Source organism: Triturus cristatus, chromosome 5_2, assembly GCF_964204655.1.
Source record: "Triturus cristatus chromosome 5_2, aTriCri1.1, whole genome shotgun sequence".
Lineage (NCBI taxonomy): Eukaryota > Metazoa > Chordata > Amphibia > Caudata > Salamandridae > Triturus > Triturus cristatus.
In genome coordinates, this window is record NC_140588.1 from 554,639,845 (window position 1) to 554,656,240 (window position 16,396).

Sequence of the window (16,396 nt, forward strand, 5' to 3'; positions counted from 1 at the left end):
GTAGGGTGAAAAATTAATTTATTGATTATACTCTAAAAGTTTACTAGATGTGAGCAAATAATAGAATTTTTTCAATACCTGGAAACTAAATGGCTCAAAATAATGAGAGATTTTACAAACTCACTCTGGTTTCTCAAACTCATCACAGGGGCTTGATGCACGACATTACTTTTTAAAATCTTACTGTTATTGATAAGGGGAACAAGGAACTTTTTAATTGCAAAGCATTCATTAAAACAAAACTTGAGGAGTCAAACTTTGTATTACGGGGACCGAAGATGTGCAGTTTGAATAATAATCTTGAAATTCAGACGTACACAGATTTTACACACTGATTTTCAACAGTAATTCCACAACCAATAAAGTTGAATCTTTTGAAAGACATGTCAAAGGTGTGAATCTGAAATTCACTTTCAAAGAAATTCACAATGAAATGCACTGTGTAAGTCCAGCATGTTGTCAGCTAAGAAATCAGCAAAAATGAACTATCTCATTACTGGCCATATAGATGAGAAAGGAAAATAAACTCATGTTTACAATGTGGATGTGAAAGAACAGTTTCTAGGTTCAGCTTCAATATTTATGTTTATGAATAATTGATATGTTCATATTGTCTAACAGCTATCTAGATGGATAAAGCTATGTATGCATCTATACATACTTATGCGTTCATACGCATCAGTATAAAACATTGATATTAGGTTTTTTCTAGACCAAATTCTAAAAAATGAGTTACACAGTGAATCTCATAATTGTAGTAGGTCCCACCGAGATTTGAACTCGGATCGCTGGATTCAGAGTCCAGAGTGCTAACCATTACACCATGGAACCCTGTCACACAAGAGTGCCTTTTCCATTGAGACAAAAGAGAGCGCATCAGTGATGTCCTTCTCTTATATTGATAAAAAGATATCTCATTTGAATGGTCATAGTGGATAGAGATTTAATGTGATTTGATTCTTTTCAGCTGTATTCTCTATAAAAGTGTTAAATATTCAAATGTTTATCTGAATATAAAAGTTATATCACAATGTTCATCTTTGCCTGTAGCATAATAAAACAGTCTACATTTCGAGACTACTGAAGCAATGTCTCTGTCTCCTGCATGGGTGGCTCGATAGAGCAATGGTTGGCAATTTGGACTTTGCATCCAATGATCCGATTTGAAACCTTGGAGGGACTTTTTTTATTACTCTTGACCTTTTCCATTTCTTCATCTTTGTTCATTGATAGCTCAAATCCAACACCAGTAGGTTGAAAGAGTCAATTATTGAATGCTTTCAAAATGTCCATCAGCTTGAACAAGTTACATCAATACAAACTTTACAATACTTTGACATCAAATTTCTTCACAAAGTAGTTAGCCATTATAAAATCATATCCTGATTTTCTCAAACGCATTTCAGACGGGTGATTCACAGCATCACTTTTTTAAGCTTTCCCGCTATTGATAAGGCGAAAATAGCACATTTTGAATGAGAAGTTTCCTTCAATCAAACATAGAGGAACCCAAATGATGATCTCATTCAGCTAGTAAAAATGTTGTTTTATATTAGTATGGAAATCGTGAAAAGAAAATGTTTTTCATGCTGATTTACAACAGTTGATCTCCAATCGTAAAATATAAGCTTTTGGTCGGAGGCATGACAGGTACTGATCAAATTCTCATTTTTGAACTTCATTCACAAATCATATGATATGCTTTGTATACATCAACTGTATTGTTGGATCAATAATGAGTAAAAAGTGACTATCTCAATTTCAGGACATATAAAAGAGAAAGAAGTAGAAACTCATGTTTCAAATGCTGAGAGGCAACAACTGTTCATGATTTTCACCTCCACTAATTATATTTATTTTTATAATCTATATGTTTATATGTTCCTATAAATATACAGAGACATATAGCTATATATACAGAGATACATATGTACAGGTTGATTTTTACATGTTTATAAGTAAATGTGATGTTGTTCCAAATAAAACTTCTAAGAACTGAATGGAAAAGAAAATTGTAATGTTCAGATAAGTCCCACTGAAATTTGTACTCAGATCCCTGTTTTCAGAGTCCAGAGTGCTAACCACGACACCATCCACCCTCCCGTACCAGGGTGAGCTTTCCATTTTGACAGAAGAGATTTGCCTCAGGGGGCAACTTATCTTTCATTGAAAAATATTATCTCACATAAAAACCACTGTTCAACAGAGTTATAACGTTATTTGAGTCTTTTGGGCAACATCCTTCCCCAACATAGTTCAATATGCAAAAGTTTACCAGAATAGGAAAGCAATCCAATTCAGTTTCTCTTTGACAGTAGAATATTAAAAACTTTGACATTTCCACATTGCTGCAGCAGTTTGCACTCCTTTCACATGGGAGGTTCCATGGTGTAATGGTTAGCACTTTGGACTTTGAATCCAATGATCCGAGTTCAAATCTCGGTGGGACCATTTTATGACTCTTGACCAAATCATTTTCTTTCAAGTGTATTCATTAATATCACATATCTAATACCGGTAGGGTGAAAAATTAATTTATTGATTATACTCTAAAAGTTTACTAGATGTGAGCAAATAATAGAATTTTTACAATACCTGGAAACTAAATGGCTCAAAATAATGAGAGATTTTACAAACTCACTCTGGTTTCTCAAACTCATCACAGGGGCCTGATGCACGACATTACTTTTTAAAATCTTACTGTTATTGATAAGGGGAACAAGGAACTTTTTAATTGCAAAGCATTCATTAAAACAAAACTTGAGGAGTCAAACTTTGTATTACGGGGACCGAAGATGTGCAGTTTGAATAATAATCTTGAAATTCAGACGTACAAAGATTTTACACACTGATTTTCAACAGTAAATCCACAACCAATAAAGTTGAATCTTTTGAAACACATGTCAAAGGTGTGAATCTGAAATTCACTTTCAAAGAAATTCACAATTAAATGCACTGTGTAAGTCCAGCATGTTGTCAGCTAAGAAATCAGCAAAAATGAACTATCTCATTACTGGCCATATAGATGAGAAAGGAAAATAAACTCATGTTTACAATGTGGATGTGAAAGAACAGTTTCTAGGTTCAGCTTCAATATTTATGTTTATGAATAATTGATATGTTCATATTGTCTAACAGCTATCTAGATGGATAAAGCTATGTATGCATCTATACATACTTATGCGTTCATACGCATCAGTATAAAACATTGATATTAGGTTTTTTCTAGACCAAATTCTAAAAAATGAGTTAAACAGTGAATCTCATAATTGTAGTAGGTCCCACTGAGATTTGAACTCGGATCGCTGGATTCAGAGTGCTAACCATTACACCATGGAACCCTCTCACACAAGAGTGCCTTTTCCATTGAGACAAAAGAGAGCGCATCAGTGATGTCCTTCTCTTATATTGATAAAAAGATATCTCATTTGAATGGTCATAGTGGATAGAGATTTAATGTGATTTGATTCTTTTCAGCTATATTCTCTATAAAAGTGTTAAATATTCAAATGTTTATCTGAATATAAAAGTTATATCACAATGTTCATCTTTGCCTGTAGCATAATAAAACAGTCTACATTTCCAGACTACTGAAGCAATGTCTCTGTCTCCTGCATGGGTGGCTCGATAGAGCAATGGTTGGCAATTTGGACTTTGCATCCAATGATCCGATTTGAAACCTTGGAGGGACTTTTTTTATTACTCTTGACCTTTTCCATTTCTTCATCTTTGTTCATTGATAGCTCAAATCCAACACCAGTAGGTTGAAAGAGTCAATTATTGAATGCTTTCAAAATGTCCATCAGCTTGAACAAGTTACATCAATACAAACTTTACAATACTTTGACATCAAATTTCTTCACAAAGTAGTTAGCCATTATAAAATCATATCCTGATTTTCTCAAACGCATTTCAGACGGGTGATTCACAGCATCACTTTTTTAAGCTTTCCCGCTATTGATAAGGCGAAAATAGCACATTTTGAATGAGAAGTTTTCTTCAATCAAACATAGAGGAACCCAAATGATGATCTCATTCAGCTAGTAAAAATTTTGTTTTATATTAGTATGGAAATCGTGAAAAGAAAATGTTTTTCATGCTGATTTACAACAGTTGATCTCCAATCGTAAAATATAAGCTTTTGGTCGGATGCATGACAGGTACTGATCAAATTCTCATTTTTGAACTTCATTCACAAATCATATGATTTGCTTTGTATACATCAACTGTATTGTTGGATCAATAATGAGTAAAAAGTGACTATCTCAATTTCAGGACATATAAAAGAGAAAGAAGTAGAAACTCATGTTTCAAATGCTGAGAGGCAACAACTGTTCATGATTTTCACCTCCACTAATTATATTTATTTTTATAATCTATATGTTTATATGTTCCTATAAATATACAGAGACATATAGCTATATATACAGAGATACATATGTACAGGTTGATTTTTACATGTTTATAAGTAAATGTGATGTTGTTCCAAATAAAACTTCTAAGAACTGAATGGAAAAGAAAATTGTAATGTTCAGATAAGTCCCACTGAAATTTGTACTCAGATCCCTGTTTTCAGAGTCCAGAGTGCTAACCACGACACCATCCACACTCCCGTACCAGGGTGAGCTTTCCATTTTGACAGAAGAGATTTGCCTCAGGGGGCAACTTATCTTTCATTGAAAAATATTATCTCACATAAAAACCACTGTTCAACAGAGTTATAACGTTATTTGAGTCTTTTGGGCAACATCCTTCCCCAACATAGTTCAATATGCAAAAGTTTACCAGACTAGGAAAGCAATCCAATTCAGTTTCTCTTTGACAGTAGAATATTAAAAACTTTGACATTTCCACATTGCTGCAGCAGTTTGCACTCCTTTCACATGGGAGGTTCCATGGTTTAATGGTTAGCACTTTGGACTGTGAATCCAATGATCCGAGTTCAAATCTCGGTGGGACCATTTTATGACTCTTGACCAAATCATTTTCTTTCAAGTGTATTCATTAATTTCACATATCTAATACCGGTAGGGTGAAAAATTAATTTATTGATTATACTCTAAAAGTTTACTAGATGTGAGCAAATAATAGAATTTTTTCAATACCTGGAAACTAAATGGCTCAAAATAATGAGAGATTTTACAAACTCACTCTGGTTTCTCAAACTCATCACAGGGGCTTGATGCACGACATTACTTTTTAAAATCTTACTGTTATTGATAAGGGGAACAAGGAACTTTTTAATTGCAAAGCATTCATTAAAACAAAACTTGAGGAGTCAAACTTTGTATTACGGGGACCGAAGATGTGCAGTTTGAATAATAATCTTGAAATTCAGACGTACAAAGATTTTACACACTGATTTTCAACAGTAAATCCACAACCAATAAAGTTGAATCTTTTGAAAGACATGTCAAAGGTGTGAATCTGAAATTCACTTTCAAAGAAATTCACAATGAAATGCACTGTGTAAGTCCAGCATGTTGTCAGCTAAGAAATCAGCAAAAATGAACTATCTCATTACTGGCCATATAGATGAGAAAGGAAAATAAACTCATGTTTACAATGTGGATGTGAAAGAACAGTTTCTAGGTTCAGCTTCAATATTTATGTTTATGAATAATTGATATGTTCATATTGTCTAACAGCTATCTAGATGGATAAAGCTATGTATGCATCTATACATACTTATGCGTTCATACGCATCAGTATAAAACATTGATATTAGGTTTTTTCTAGACCAAATTCTAAAAAATGAGTTACACAGTGAATCTCATAATTGTAGTAGGTCCCACCGAGATTTGAACTCGGATCGCTGGATTCAGAGTCCAGAGTGCTAACCATTACACCATGGAACCCTGTCACACAAGAGTGCCTTTTCCATTGAGACAAAAGAGAGCGCATCAGTGATGTCCTTCTCTTATATTGATAAAAAGATATCTCATTTGAATGGTCATAGTGGATAGAGATTTAATGTGATTTGATTCTTTTCAGCTGTATTCTCTATAAAAGTGTTAAATATTCAAATGTTTATCTGAATATAAAAGTTATATCACAATGTTCATCTTTGCCTGTAGCATAATAAAACAGTCTACATTTCCAGACTACTGAAGCAATGTCTCTGTCTCCTGCATGGGTGGCTCGATAGAGCAATGGTTGGCAATTTGGACTTTGCATCCAATGATCCGATTTGAAACCTTGGAGGGACTTTTTTTATTACTCTTGACCTTTTCCATTTCTTCATCTTTGTTCATTGATAGCTCAAATCCAACACCAGTAGGTTGAAAGAGTCAATTATTGAATGCTTTCAAAATGTCCATCAGCTTGAACAAGTTACATCAATACAAACTTTACAATACTTTGACATCAAATTTCTTCACAAAGTAGTTAGCCATTATAAAATCATATCCTGATTTTCTCAAACGCATTTCAGACGGGTGATTCACAGCATCACTTTTTTAAGCTTTCCCGCTATTGATAAGGCGAAAATAGCACATTTTGAATGAGAAGTTTCCTTCAATCAAACATAGAGGAACCCAAATGATGATCTCATTCAGCTAGTAAAAATGTTGTTTTATATTAGTATGGAAATCGTGAAAAGAAAATGTTTTTCATGCTGATTTACAACAGTTGATCTCCAATCGTAAAATATAAGCTTTTGGTCGGAGGCATGACAGGTACTGATCAAATTCTCATTTTTGAACTTCATTCACAAATCATATGATATGCTTTGTATACATCAACTGTATTGTTGGATCAATAATGAGTAAAAAGTGACTATCTCAATTTCAGGACATATAAAAGAGAAAGAAGTAGAAACTCATGTTTCAAATGCTGAGAGGCAACAACTGTTCATGATTTTCACCTCCACTAATTATATTTATTTTTATAATCTATATGTTTATATGTTCCTATAAATATACAGAGACATATAGCTATATATACAGAGATACATATGTACAGGTTGATTTTTACATGTTTATAAGTAAATGTGATGTTGTTCCAAATAAAACTTCTAAGAACTGAATGGAAAAGAAAATTGTAATGTTCAGATAAGTCCCACTGAAATTTGTACTCAGATCCCTGTTTTCAGAGTCCAGAGTGCTAACCACGACACCATCCACCCTCCCGTACCAGGGTGAGCTTTCCATTTTGACAGAAGAGATTTGCCTCAGGGGGCAACTTATCTTTCATTGAAAAATATTATCTCACATAAAAACCACTGTTCAACAGAGTTATAACGTTATTTGAGTCTTTTGGGCAACATCCTTCCCCAACATAGTTCAATATGCAAAAGTTTACCAGACTAGGAAAGCAATCCAATTCAGTTTCTCTTTGACAGTAGAATATTAAAAACTTTGACATTTCCACATTGCTGCAGCAGTTTGCACTCCTTTCACATGGGAGGTTCCATGGTTTAATGGTTAGCACTTTGGACTTTGAATCCAATGATCCGAGTTCAAATCTCGGTGGGACCATTTTATGACTCTTAACCAAATCATTTTCTTTCAAGTGTATTCATTAATTTCACATATCTAATACCGGTAGGGTGAAAAATTAATTTATTGATTATACTCTAAAAGTTTACTAGATGTGAGCAAATAATAGAATTTTTACAATACCTGGAAACTAAATGGCTCAAAATAATGAGAGATTTTACAAACTCACTCTGGTTTCTCAAACTCATCACAGGGGCTTGATGCACGACATTACTTTTTAAAATCTTACTGTTATTGATAAGGGGAACAAGGAACTTTTTAATTGCAAAGCATTCATTAAAACAAAACTTGAGGAGTCAAACTTTGTATTACGGGGACCGAAGATGTGCAGTTTGAATAATAATCTTGAAATTCAGACGTACAAAGATTTTACACACTGATTTTCAACAGTAAATCCACAACCAATAAAGTTGAATCTTTTGAAAGACATGTCAAAGGTGTGAATCTGAAATTCACTTTCAAAGAAATTCACAATGAAATGCACTGTGTAAGTCCAGCATGTTGTCAGCTAAGAAATCAGCAAAAATGAACTATCTCATTACTGGCCATATAGATGAGAAAGGAAAATAAACTCATGTTTACAATGTGGATGTGAAAGAACAGTTTCTAGGTTCAGCTTCAATATTTATGTTTATGAATAATTGATATGTTCATATTGTCTAACAGCTATCTAGATGGATAAAGCTATGTATGCATCTATACATACTTATGCGTTCATACGCATCAGTATAAAACATTGATATTAGGTTTTTTCTAGACCAAATTCTAAAAAATGAGTTACACAGTGAATCTCATAATTGTAGTAGGTCCCACCGAGATTTGAACTCGGATCGCTGGATTCAGAGTCCAGAGTGCTAACCATTACACCATGGAACCCTGTCACACAAGAGTGCCTTTTCCATTGAGACAAAAGAGAGCGCATCAGTGATGTCCTTCTCTTATATTGATAAAAAGATATCTCATTTGAATGGTCATAGTGGATAGAGATTTAATGTGATTTGATTCTTTTCAGCTGTATTCTCTATAAAAGTGTTAAATATTCAAATGTTTATCTGAATATAAAAGTTATATCACAATGTTCATCTTTGCCTGTAGCATAATAAAACAGTCTACATTTCGAGACTACTGAAGCAATGTCTCTGTCTCCTGCATGGGTGGCTCGATAGAGCAATGGTTGGCAATTTGGACTTTGCATCCAATGATCCGATTTGAAACCTTGGAGGGACTTTTTTTATTACTCTTGACCTTTTCCATTTCTTCATCTTTGTTCATTGATAGCTCAAATCCAACACCAGTAGGTTGAAAGAGTCAATTATTGAATGCTTTCAAAATGTCCATCAGCTTGAACAAGTTACATCAATACAAACTTTACAATACTTTGACATCAAATTTCTTCACAAAGTAGTTAGCCATTATAAAATCATATCCTGATTTTCTCAAACGCATTTCAGACGGGTGATTCACAGCATCACTTTTTTAAGCGTTCCCGCTATTGATAAGGCGAAAATAGCACATTTTGAATGAGAAGTTTCCTTCAATCAAACATAGAGGAACCCAAATGATGATCTCATTCAGCTAGTAAAAATGTTGTTTTATATTAGTATGGAAATCGTGAAAAGAAAATGTTTTTCATGCTGATTTACAACAGTTGATCTCCAATCGTAAAATATAAGCTTTTGGTCGGAGGCATGACAGGTACTGATCAAATTCTCATTTTTGAACTTCATTCACAAATCATATGATATGCTTTGTATACATCAACTGTATTGTTGGATCAATAATGAGTAAAAAGTGACTATCTCAATTTCAGGACATATAAAAGAGAAAGAAGTAGAAACTCATGTTTCAAATGCTGAGAGGCAACAACTGTTCATGATTTTCACCTCCACTAATTATATTTATTTTTATAATCTATATGTTTATATGTTCCTATAAATATACAGAGACATATAGCTATATATACAGAGATACATATGTACAGGTTGATTTTTACATGTTTATAAGTAAATGTGATGTTGTTCCAAATAAAACTTCTAAGAACTGAATGGAAAAGAAAATTGTAATGTTCAGATAAGTCCCACTGAAATTTGTACTCAGATCCCTGTTTTCAGAGTCCAGAGTGCTAACCACAACACCATCCACCCTCCCGTACCAGGGTGAGCTTTCCATTTTGACAGAAGAGATTTGCCTCAGGGGGCAACTTATCTTTCATTGAAAAATATTATCTCACATAAAAACCACTGTTCAACAGAGTTATAACGTTATTTGAGTCTTTTGGGCAACATCCTTCCCCAACATAGTTCAATATGCAAAAGTTTACCAGAATAGGAAAGCAATCCAATTCAGTTTCTCTTTGACAGTAGAATATTAAAAACTTTGACATTTCCACATTGCTGCAGCAGTTTGCACTCCTTTCACATGGGAGGTTCCATGGTGTAATGGTTAGCACTTTGGACTTTGAATCCAATGATCCGAGTTCAAATCTCGGTGGGACCATTTTATGACTCTTGACCAAATCATTTTCTTTCAAGTGTATTCATTAATATCACATATCTAATACCGGTAGGGTGAAAAATTAATTTATTGATTATACTCTAAAAGTTTACTAGATGTGAGCAAATAATAGAATTTTTACAATACCTGGAAACTAAATGGCTCAAAATAATGAGAGATTTTACAAACTCACTCTGGTTTCTCAAACTCATCACAGGGGCCTGATGCACGACATTACTTTTTAAAATCTTACTGTTATTGATAAGGGGAACAAGGAACTTTTTAATTGCAAAGCATTCATTAAAACAAAACTTGAGGAGTCAAACTTTGTATTACGGGGACCGAAGATGTGCAGTTTGAATAATAATCTTGAAATTCAGACGTACAAAGATTTTACACACTGATTTTCAACAGTAAATCCACAACCAATAAAGTTGAATCTTTTGAAACACATGTCAAAGGTGTGAATCTGAAATTCACTTTCAAAGAAATTCACAATGAAATGCACTGTGTAAGTCCAGCATGTTGTCAGCTAAGAAATCAGCAAAAATGAACTATCTCATTACTGGCCATATAGATGAGAAAGGAAAATAAACTCATGTTTACAATGTGGATGTGAAAGAACAGTTTCTAGGTTCAGCTTCAATATTTATGTTTATGAATAATTGATATGTTCATATTGTCTAACAGCTATCTAGATGGATAAAGCTATGTATGCATCTATACATACTTATGCGTTCATACGCATCAGTATAAAACATTGATATTAGGTTTTTTCTAGACCAAATTCTAAAAAATGAGTTACACAGTGAATCTCATAATTGTAGTAGGTCCCACCGAGATTTGAACTCGGATCGCTGGATTCAGAGTCCAGAGTGCTAACCATTACACCATGGAACCCTGTCACACAAGAGTGCCTTTTCCATTGAGACAAAAGAGAGCGCATCAGTGATGTCCTTCTCTTATATTGATAAAAAGATATCTCATTTGAATGGTCATAGTGGATAGAGATTTAATGTGATTTGATTCTTTTCAGCTGTATTCTCTATAAAAGTGTTAAATATTCAAATGTTTATCTGAATATAAAAGTTATATCACAATGTTCATCTTTGCCTGTAGCATAATAAAACAGTCTACATTTCGAGACTACTGAAGCAATGTCTCTGTCTCCTGCATGGGTGGCTCGATAGAGCAATGGTTGGCAATTTGGACTTTGCATCCAATGATCCGATTTGAAACCTTGGAGGGACTTTTTTTATTACTCTTGACCTTTTCCATTTCTTCATCTTTGTTCATTGATAGCTCAAATCCAACACCAGTAGGTTGAAAGAGTCAATTATTGAATGCTTTCAAAATGTCCATCAGCTTGAACAAGTTACATCAATACAAACTTTACAATACTTTGACATCAAATTTCTTCACAAAGTAGTTAGCCATTATAAAATCATATCCTGATTTTCTCAAACGCATTTCAGACGGGTGATTCACAGCATCACTTTTTTAAGCTTTCCCGCTATTGATAAGGCGAAAATAGCACATTTTGAATGAGAAGTTTCCTTCAATCAAACATAGAGGAACCCAAATGATGATCTCATTCAGCTAGTAAAAATGTTGTTTTATATTAGTATGGAAATCGTGAAAAGAAAATGTTTTTCATGCTGATTTACAACAGTTGATCTCCAATCGTAAAATATAAGCTTTTGGTCGGAGGCATGACAGGTACTGATCAAATTCTCATTTTTGAACTTCATTCACAAATCATATGATATGCTTTGTATACATCAACTGTATTGTTGGATCAATAATGAGTAAAAAGTGACTATCTCAATTTCAGGACATATAAAAGAGAAAGAAGTAGAAACTCATGTTTCAAATGCTGAGAGGCAACAACTGTTCATGATTTTCACCTCCACTAATTATATTTATTTTTATAATCTATATGTTTATATGTTCCTATAAATATACAGAGACATATAGCTATATATACAGAGATACATATGTACAGGTTGATTTTTACATGTTTATAAGTAAATGTGATGTTGTTCCAAATAAAACTTCTAAGAACTGAATGGAAAAGAAAATTGTAATGTTCAGATAAGTCCCACTGAAATTTGTACTCAGATCCCTGTTTTCAGAGTCCAGAGTGCTAACCACGACACCATCCACCCTCCCGTACCAGGGTGAGCTTTCCATTTTGACAGAAGAGATTTGCCTCAGGGGGCAACTTATCTTTCATTGAAAAATATTATCTCACATAAAAACCACTGTTCAACAGAGTTATAACGTTATTTGAGTCTTTTGGGCAACATCCTTCCCCAACATAGTTCAATATGCAAAAGTTTACCAGACTAGGAAAGCAATCCAATTCAGTTTCTCTTTGACAGTAGAATATTAAAAACTTTGACATTTCCACATTGCTGCAGCAGTTTGCACTCCTTTCACATGGGAGGTTCCATGGTTTAATGGTTAGCACTTTGGACTTTGAATCCAATGATCCGAGTTCAAATCTCGGTGGGACCATTTTATGACTCTTGACCAAATCATTTTCTTTCAAGTGTATTCATTAATTTCACATATCTAATACCGGTAGGGTGAAAAATTAATTTATTGATTATACTCTAAAAGTTTACTAGATGTGAGCAAATAATAGAATTTTTTCAATACCTGGAAACTAAATGGCTCAAAATAATGAGAGATTTTACAAACTCACTCTGGTTTCTCAAACTCATCACAGGGGCTTGATGCACGACATTACTTTTTAAAATCTTACTGTTATTGATAAGGGGAACAAGGAACTTTTTAATTGCAAAGCATTCATTAAAACAAAACTTGAGGAGTCAAACTTTGTATTACGGGGACCGAAGATGTGCAGTTTGAATAATAATCTTGAAATTCAGACGTACAAAGATTTTACACACTGATTTTCAACAGTAAATCCACAACCAATAAAGTTGAATCTTTTGAAAGACATGTCAAAGGTGTGAATCTGAAATTCACTTTCAAAGAAATTCACAATGAAATGCACTGTGTAAGTCCAGCATGTTGTCAGCTAAGAAATCAGCAAAAATGAACTATCTCATTACTGGCCATATAGATGAGAAAGGAAAATAAACTCATGTTTACAATGTGGATGTGAAAGAACAGTTTCTAGGTTCAGCTTCAATATTTATGTTTATGAATAATTGATATGTTCATATTGTCTAACAGCTATCTAGATGGATAAAGCTATGTATGCATCTATACATACTTATGCGTTCATACGCATCAGTATAAAACATTGATATTAGGTTTTTTCTAGACCAAATTCTAAAAAATGAGTTACACAGTGAATCTCATAATTGTAGTAGGTCCCACCGAGATTTGAACTCGGATCGCTGGATTCAGAGTCCAGAGTGCTAACCATTACACCATGGAACCCTGTCACACAAGAGTGCCTTTTCCATTGAGACAAAAGAGAGCGCATCAGTGATGTCCTTCTCTTATATTGATAAAAAGATATCTCATTTGAATGGTCATAGTGGATAGAGATTTAATGTGATTTGATTCTTTTCAGCTGTATTCTCTATAAAAGTGTTAAATATTCAAATGTTTATCTGAATATAAAAGTTATATCACAATGTTCATCTTTGCCTGTAGCATAATAAAACAGTCTACATTTCGAGACTACTGAAGCAATGTCTCTGTCTCCTGCATGGGTGGCTCGATAGAGCAATGGTTGGCAATTTGGACTTTGCATCCAATGATCCGATTTGAAACCTTGGAGGGACTTTTTTTATTACTCTTGACCTTTTCCATTTCTTCATCTTTGTTCATTGATAGCTCAAATCCAACACCAGTAGGTTGAAAGAGTCAATTATTGAATGCTTTCAAAATGTCCATCAGCTTGAACAAGTTACATCAATACAAACTTTACAATACTTTGACATCAAATTTCTTCACAAAGTAGTTAGCCATTATAAAATCATATCCTGATTTTCTCAAACGCATTTCAGACGGGTGATTCACAGCATCACTTTTTTAAGCTTTCCCGCTATTGATAAGGCGAAAATAGCACATTTTGAATGAGAAGTTTCCTTCAATCAAACATAGAGGAACCCAAATGATGATCTCATTCAGCTAGTAAAAATGTTGTTTTATATTAGTATGGAAATCGTGAAAAGAAAATGTTTTTCATGCTGATTTACAACAGTTGATCTCCAATCGTAAAATATAAGCTTTTGGTCGGAGGCATGACAGGTACTGATCAAATTCTCATTTTTGAACTTCATTCACAAATCATATGATATGCTTTGTATACATCAACTGTATTGTTGGATCAATAATGAGTAAAAAGTGACTATCTCAATTTCAGGACATATAAAAGAGAAAGAAGTAGAAACTCATGTTTCAAATGCTGAGAGGCAACAACTGTTCATGATTTTCACCTCCACTAATTATATTTATTTTTATAATCTATATGTTTATATGTTCCTATAAATATACAGAGACATATAGCTATATATACAGAGATACATATGTACAGGTTGATTTTTACATGTTTATAAGTAAATGTGATGTTGTTCCAAATAAAACTTCTAAGAACTGAATGGAAAAGAAAATTGTAATGTTCAGATAAGTCCCACTGAAATTTGTACTCAGATCCCTGTTTTCAGAGTCCAGAGTGCTAACCACGACACCATCCACCCTCCCGTACCAGGGTGAGCTTTCCATTTTGACAGAAGAGATTTGCCTCAGGGGGCAACTTATCTTTCATTGAAAAATATTATCTCACATAAAAACCACTGTTCAACAGAGTTATAACGTTATTTGAGTCTTTTGGGCAACATCCTTCCCCAACATAGTTCAATATGCAAAAGTTTACCAGACTAGGAAAGCAATCCAATTCAGTTTCTCTTTGACAGTAGAATATTAAAAACTTTGACATTTCCACATTGCTGCAGCAGTTTGCACTCCTTTCACATGGGAGGTTCCATGGTTTAATGGTTAGCACTTTGGACTTTGAATCCAATGATCCGAGTTCAAATCTCGGTGGGACCATTTTATGACTCTTGACCAAATCATTTTCTTTCAAGTGTATTCATTAATTTCACATATCTAATACCGGTAGGGTGAAAAATTAATTTATTGATTATACTCTAAAAGTTTACTAGATGTGAGCAAATAATAGAATTTTTTCAATACCTGGAAACTAAATGGCTCAAAATAATGAGAGATTTTACAAACTCACTCTGGTTTCTCAAACTCATCACAGGGGCTTGATGCACGACATTACTTTTTAAAATCTTACTGTTATTGATAAGGGGAACAAGGAACTTTTTAATTGCAAAGCATTCATTAAAACAAAACTTGAGGAGTCAAACTTTGTATTACGGGGACCGAAGATGTGCAGTTTGAATAATAATCTTGAAATTCAGACGTACAAAGATTTTACACACTGATTTTCAACAGTAAATCCACAACCAATAAAGTTGAATCTTTTGAAAGACATGTCAAAGGTGTGAATCTGAAATTCACTTTCAAAGAAATTCACAATGAAATGCACTGTGTAAGTCCAGCATGTTGTCAGCTAAGAAATCAGCAAAAATGAACTATCTCATTACTGGCCATATAGATGAGAAAGGAAAATAAACTCATGTTTACAATGTGGATGTGAAAGAACAGTTTCTAGGTTCAGCTTCAATATTTATGTTTATGAATAATTGATATGTTCATATTGTCTAACAGCTATCTAGATGGATAAAGCTATGTATGCATCTATACATACTTATGCGTTCATACGCATCAGTATAAAACATTGATATTAGGTTTTTTCTAGACCAAATTCTAAAAAATGAGTTACACAGTGAATCTCATAATTGTAGTAGGTCCCACCGAGATTTGAACTCGGATCGCTGGATTCAGAGTCCAGAGTGCTAACCATTACACCATGGAACCCTGTCACACAAGAGTGCCTTTTCCATTGAGACAAAAGAGAGCGCATCAGTGATGTCCTTCTCTTATATTGATAAAAAGATATCTCATTTGAATGGTCATAGTGGATAGAGATTTAATGTGATTTGATTCTTTTCAGCTGTATTCTCTATAAAAGTGTTAAATATTCAAATGTTTATCTGAATATAAAAGTTATATCACAATGTTCATCTTTGCCTGTAGCATAATAAAACAGTCTACATTTCCAGACTACTGAAGCAATGTCTCTGTCTCCTGCATGGGTGGCTCGATAGAGCAATGGTTGGCAATTTGGACTTTGCATCCAATGATCCGATTTGAAACCTTGGAGGGACTTTTTTTATTACTCTTGACCTTTTCCATTTCTTCATCTTTGTTCATTGATAGCTCAAATCCAACACCAGTAGGTTGAAAGAGTCAATTATTGAATGCTTTCAAAATGTCCATCAGCTTGA

General features: G+C 33.7%; 9 non-coding genes across 9 annotated transcripts; 3 read left to right on the forward strand and 6 right to left on the reverse strand.

Moving 5' to 3' along the window:
- Positions 1 to 759: 759 nt before the first annotated feature.
- On the reverse strand, positions 760 to 831 carry TRNAQ-CUG (transfer RNA glutamine (anticodon CUG)). The gene has a single exon. It is a non-coding gene; the product is annotated as a tRNA-Gln (tRNA).
- Positions 832 to 2,379: 1,548 nt separating this feature from the next.
- Positions 2,380 to 2,451, forward strand: TRNAQ-UUG (transfer RNA glutamine (anticodon UUG)). The gene has a single exon. It is a non-coding gene; the product is annotated as a tRNA-Gln (tRNA).
- A 2,438-nt stretch (positions 2,452 to 4,889) lies between these two features.
- Positions 4,890 to 4,961, forward strand: TRNAH-GUG (transfer RNA histidin (anticodon GUG)). The gene has a single exon. It is a non-coding gene; the product is annotated as a tRNA-His (tRNA).
- An 825-nt stretch (positions 4,962 to 5,786) lies between these two features.
- TRNAQ-CUG (transfer RNA glutamine (anticodon CUG)) lies at positions 5,787 to 5,858 on the reverse strand. Its single transcript has one exon. It is a non-coding gene; the product is annotated as a tRNA-Gln (tRNA).
- A 2,445-nt stretch (positions 5,859 to 8,303) lies between these two features.
- Positions 8,304 to 8,375, reverse strand: TRNAQ-CUG (transfer RNA glutamine (anticodon CUG)). The gene has a single exon. It is a non-coding gene; the product is annotated as a tRNA-Gln (tRNA).
- Positions 8,376 to 9,923: 1,548 nt separating this feature from the next.
- TRNAQ-UUG (transfer RNA glutamine (anticodon UUG)) lies at positions 9,924 to 9,995 on the forward strand. The gene has a single exon. It is a non-coding gene; the product is annotated as a tRNA-Gln (tRNA).
- An 825-nt stretch (positions 9,996 to 10,820) lies between these two features.
- TRNAQ-CUG (transfer RNA glutamine (anticodon CUG)) lies at positions 10,821 to 10,892 on the reverse strand. Its single transcript has one exon. It is a non-coding gene; the product is annotated as a tRNA-Gln (tRNA).
- A 2,445-nt stretch (positions 10,893 to 13,337) lies between these two features.
- Positions 13,338 to 13,409, reverse strand: TRNAQ-CUG (transfer RNA glutamine (anticodon CUG)). Its single transcript has one exon. It is a non-coding gene; the product is annotated as a tRNA-Gln (tRNA).
- Positions 13,410 to 15,854: 2,445 nt separating this feature from the next.
- Positions 15,855 to 15,926, reverse strand: TRNAQ-CUG (transfer RNA glutamine (anticodon CUG)). Its single transcript has one exon. It is a non-coding gene; the product is annotated as a tRNA-Gln (tRNA).
- Between the last annotated feature and the right edge of the window lie 470 nt (positions 15,927 to 16,396).